Consider the following 5,771-nt stretch of genomic DNA (forward strand, 5'->3'; position numbering starts at 1 on the left):
GACAAGAAGAGTGGGAAGAAGGCAATGGTGGCTACTTGGAGTGACAGTGATGAATCTTCATCAACAGAAACTGAGGCCACCGAGTCAGCGAAGATATGCTTTATGGCTGACGAACTTGCTGAGCCATACGTCTCTGAGCATGCTGACCCATCCATCGCATCAGATGATGAAGAGCAATCAAATGAGGTAATTTCTCTTCCACAGCTCAGAAACGATATGGTTAATGCCCTGAGTGATCTCTATACACTTGTTAAGAAGTGTAATAAAAAGGTTAGAGCACTCAGCAAGCGCTGTGACGAAGTGGAAGAGGTCAAACTGAGTGACCTCAGATACCTTCTTCAGGACAATTCGACTCTGCATGATAACATGAAGATCATGCATGAGTATGTGTCTGAAGTCCAGTCAGTTTCAAAGAAACTGAGGAAGGACGTCACAACCATCCAGAACCAACTAAAGGTTCCTAAGAAAAATAACATTCCTCTGAGAACTCAGTACCACGGTACTCAGTAGAGATGGAATCCCCAGCGAAAAGTCCAGTGTGACTTTTGTGGGAAGTTAGGACACACTACTAAAGTGTGCTGGCACGCTCAGCACTGGGGTGCTGACAAGTCAGTAAAAAATCCTAAACAGAAGGTCAGTTGTGACTTCTGTGGAAAGAATGGCCATACTGTCCATATATGTCGCCATAAAATAAAATATGATGCTATACCTGTTGCACCTAACAAGTCAGGACCCAAAAAGAATTGGGTATCTAAAAGTAACTAGTTACAATGCAGGTAAGCCTGAGATGTGCCGAGAAGTCAAAGATGTGGTATATTGACAGCGCATGCTCAAGGCATATGACGGGTGATGAAACTCAGTTCATCACGTTTGAACGTAAACGAGGAGGGAACGTAAGTTTTGGAGACAACAAGAAGGGTAAGATAGTAGGCTCAGGAACCATCGGAGGTAATCCTACTATTGAATCTGTCTCCCTAGTCAGCGGACTCAAATATAACTTACTCAGCGTAGCTCAGCTATGTGACAATGGGGGAAAAGTTATATTTGATGCTACTGGATGTAAAATATACGAGGGTAAAACAAATGAGTTAATTTTAACTGCCCCTCGGATAGATAATGTCTTTATACTAGACTTAGAGAAAAAGTTTTCAAAAACTGTGTGCTTAGTAACAAAGGAAGAAAATTCCTGGCTATGGCACAGGAGACTTGGTCATGTAAGCATGGACCTCCTGGCCAAACTAGCAAGAAAGCAATTGGTTGAGGGACTGCCCGAACTTAAATTTCAAAAAGATCAATTATGTCACGCTTGCCAAGCTGGAAAACAAACCAAACAATCTTTTCACAGTAAAAACATTGTCTCAACTAAACGTCCGTTAGAGTTGCTACACTTGGATCTCTTTGGTCCAGTCCAGCCGCTGAGTCTGGGTGGAAGAAGATTTTCCTTGGTCATTGTAGATGACTTCTCTCGGTATACGTGGGTTATCTTTCTGACTAGCAAGGATGAGACCTTTGAGACATTTTCAAATTTGGTTAGAAAAATTGAAAATGAAAAAGACCTAAAATTAGCTCATATCCGTAGTGATAACGATGGAGAATTCAAAAACCAAAAGTTTGTTGAATTCTGTGAAGCCAGCGGCATTGACCACAATTTTTCTGCTCCTAGAACACCTCAGCAAAATGGGGTTGTGGAAAGGAAGAACAGAACTCTGGTTGAAATAGCCAGGACAATGCTGGATGAGCATAGGCTTCCAAAGTATTTTTGGGGAGAGGCTGTTAACACAGCATGCTATATTCTTAATAGGGCTCTAGTTAGACCTATATTAAAGAAAACCCCCTATGAACTTTGGAAAGGACGAAAGCCCAATATTGGATACTTTCGTGCCTTTGGCTGTAGATGTTTTATTTTAAATACCAAAGATAGCTTAGCAAAGTTTGATTCAAAAGCTGATGAGGCTATCTTTTTGGGCTACTCAACAAACAGCAAAGCATACAGAGTTTTTAATAAGCGAACTCAAGTGTTAGAAGAGTCAATACATGTAGAGTTCGATGAAACTGACCCTGCAGGTAGATACCAGCCGCTGACCGAAGATGATCCAAACTCAGTAACCATCGCTGACCCAGAACCAGCTACTGAGTCATTCACGAAAAGGCTGACCAAGAGTAAGAGTGAACCTAAGATTATTTTTACTGACCCATCTACTTCTGCAGAGATTGTTGAAATAGGAACAGCACAAGACATAAATCTACCCAAAGAAATAAGGATTCCAAGAGGGCACTCCGAAAGTGCAATCCTTGATTCTACCGGGAATACCCTGATGACGAGGAATCAACTCAGGAAGTACCTCAGCAATGTTGCTTTCATCTCAGTACAAGAACCGAAGAATTTCGCTGAAGCTGAGTACGATGAATTCTGGATGAACGCAATGCAAGAGGAGCTCGATCAATTTCGAAGAAATGATGTATGGGAGTTAGTGCCTCATCCAAAGAATCAAAAGACCATCGGAACAAGATGGGTCTTCAGGAACAAGATGGACGAACAGCTTGCTGATATCTTCACGAAGCCACTGGCCCGTGAGCAGTTCAGCATACTGAGAGAAGCAATTGGTATGTTTAATCCTCTTCAGTAAATTCCTATGCTAAATGAATATGAATACTGAGTGAATTACATGCTGAATGATTTTTTTTGTTTGCTGAGTATCTCATTGAAACTGACTGAATATACAATACTGAGTAAACTTGCACACTGAGTAAATTAGTTTAGAACTTGAACTTAAAATCATCCTTAAATACTGCACTGACCACTCAGAATATCAAACGCTTGACATTCTAAATACTGAGTGATTAATCCGTTAGCATAAATGCAAAGCACGCGTATAGCCTAGGATGACGTATTCGCCGTAATGTGTCATAAATGCCAGGATCGTTGTCGGTACATGATCCCAAGGCAAAACTGACACATGGATTCGATTAAGATCCACACCGTTCAAATCGTCTATAAATTATGGGTATTTCCCCATCTTTTACTCTTTACGCTTAATCAATTCTTAAGGCAAAGAAATCACTTAGAACTTCTTTTCTTTCAAATTCCTCTAATTCCTCCATCTCCGAAGAATGACTAAATTATCTTTCAAAGTCTCCGGTGCCGGCCACCAAAAGTCCAGCTCCGATGAACCTTCACAAAACCCTTCTACACCAAGCAAGGGTAAAACTGGCCAAACTTCTGGCAAAGAGAAAGCTGTTAAGATCAGAACCTACTCCAAGGTCTTCGACAATATATCTGAATGGAAGGTAGAACCCTCTAGATAGGTTTCGGAGCACTTTGTATAGAACGAACAGCCATTTTCCGAATGGATAGCAAAGAACGAATGGACTGGGCTGTTCTCGGTCAGGGATGAGACCTATCCTGACCTAGTAAGAGAATTTTACCACAACCTCAAGGTTGCCAGTGACTCCGCCGACTACCTAAGCACTGAAGTAAAAGGGAAAACCATCTTCATCAACCCTCTGTACATAGGAAATCTCCTCCAGCTCAAAACTGAGGGAGTAAGGCTGAGGAAGTCAGGAGATCAGGACAAAACCAACTACGTCAATACCTTCTGCAAACCTGAGGTTCACTCAGGAGAGATCTCAGCATCTTCAATGGGACAGCACCAGAAGATGGCTCACTACCTGCTGAGCTATTTCATTTACCCAAAGATCAACTGCACTACATCAGCAACCAACTTTGAATAGTGCTTCATATGGCACATGCTGACGTACACCCCCATCAACATGCCGGTCTTCTTAGTTGCTGGGTTCCTACGCAGCACGGGTACGATGAGACTTGGGTCACTCATAACTCGAATTCTTCTTGATCACAAGATTGACCTCGAAGGTGAGGAATCTTTCAGAGGAACCGAGATCACAGCTGCCTCGCTGAGGGCACTGAAGTTTGGACAGCCTTTGAAGAAAGGTAAAGCTGCTGCTGCTGCTGCTGATGCTGGCCAAGCTGAGGAAACTTCTGAGCCAAAGAAAGGGCGAAGAACTAAGGCCCCAGCTTCTCGCAAGAGGAAATCTGCTGAGACTCCTTCTCAAAACGTTGAGTCTCCAGCGAAGAGGCAAAGGTCAACTAGTAAGTCAGCTGAAAAGTGACACATCCAAGATGAGCCTGTAACTGAGAAAGCTGCTGAGCTACCTTAGAAGAAGCAAAAGACTTCAACACTGGCACCTCTGGACGTTATACCAACCGACTTTATTGTACCGAGTGATTCTCATTTCACTCAATGCCAGGGTACTGATGCTGAGGAAACTGAGGTCCAGTTAGATGACCACTTCATCTCCCAAGTTGAGGAAGAACTTGATGGAGACAGCACTGCTGAAGAAGAAGCTGAAGCCAGCGGTCAGGATGACGCTGAGGAGTCTGAAGAGTATGACAGCGAAATCGAGGTTGAAAATGCTAACACTGGGTTAGAGTGTGGAGATGTGCTAACTGACACCGAGTTAGCTGCTGGAGTTAAGCAAGTTGAGCAAGTTGATCAAGCTGACCAGACCAATACTGAGGAAAAGGAAACTACTTCCACTCACTCAGAAGAAGCTGCTCCTACTTCCACTCCACCACGTAGAAGGAGGAAGCTGGTTAAGGCCAGTGAGGTGTCGGTCAGTGAACGTCATGAGCAATCACCGACTATTCTTGAACTTGTCCTCTCCAAGACAACAAAGGATCCTTCTACCGTCAAATTAAAAATTTTCAAACGGCCCTCAACTTCCTCTACTACAACGCCGTTGGAAAAACAAGCCTCTGTTTCTTCTCAACAGGAACATGCCGAGCATACCACTTCCACCACTTCAACAAGTCAGGTTGAACCAAGCACTGCTCATGCTGTCTCCTCAAGCATGGTGCTGACTCCCCATCTTTCTGCTGTCAGCACAGACAGTGTTCGGGTTATGACTTCCATCACCAACCTCTCTGCTGATCAATCAACCTTACGTCCAACTCAAGTGCAGATTGAGCCAAGTCATCCAGTCACTGACCAGGGTACTCCTGTCACTCCACTTTCTTCTGGTCATACTGATGTACATCGGGATGCCACTGAGTCCGGCAAAAAGCTCCTTGACTCAGTGCAAGCACTCATCCACGATCTTCAACATTCCGCTTTGCCTGCTGCTGGATCTTCAATTCCTGACGCAACTCAGCTCTCCCAAGTCACTCTACTTCTCAATGAAGTCAAGGGACTCAAGGATCTGCTGAATGTCGTCTTGTCATTATAAGCCCAGCAAGCTAAGCAGGATTCAATTGCCAAGTTGGCAGAGATACAGCTGTCAACAATTCAACATCTGAACTCACTCCATCAGCAAGTTCAGAAGTTGTCTGCTGTGAACACTGACTACGCTACTTCCTCAGAACTCAAGATGCTCTTTGCTCAGCTTCATACCGAGCAACTTAAGACAAATGAGCAAATGATATCCTATAGTCAGTGCTCAGTCGAGCAAATTGGTGAGGCCATACGACTACTTAACCTCAACAAGCAAGAGATGGATACTGACGCGATGAAGCAAAATGAGTTGCTATCTCTTGCACAGCAATCCTTCAATCACATCCGTCATAACAATATCCAGCGTCATCATTATGACTCAGCACTCTTGAAAACCTTCCACCAAGTCTTTGCTGGTCTCACTGAAGCTCTCATTTGGCAAGCCAAAGCACAAGCTTTCAGTGTAAATATGCTCAGTGCTGCTGATCTTCATATACCAGTCGAAGTATCAGCTGATGGAGTTGCCATTTTTGATGGGGT

Source organism: Euphorbia lathyris, chromosome 6 (genome assembly GCF_963576675.1).
Source record: "Euphorbia lathyris chromosome 6, ddEupLath1.1, whole genome shotgun sequence".
Lineage (NCBI taxonomy): Eukaryota > Viridiplantae > Streptophyta > Magnoliopsida > Malpighiales > Euphorbiaceae > Euphorbia > Euphorbia lathyris.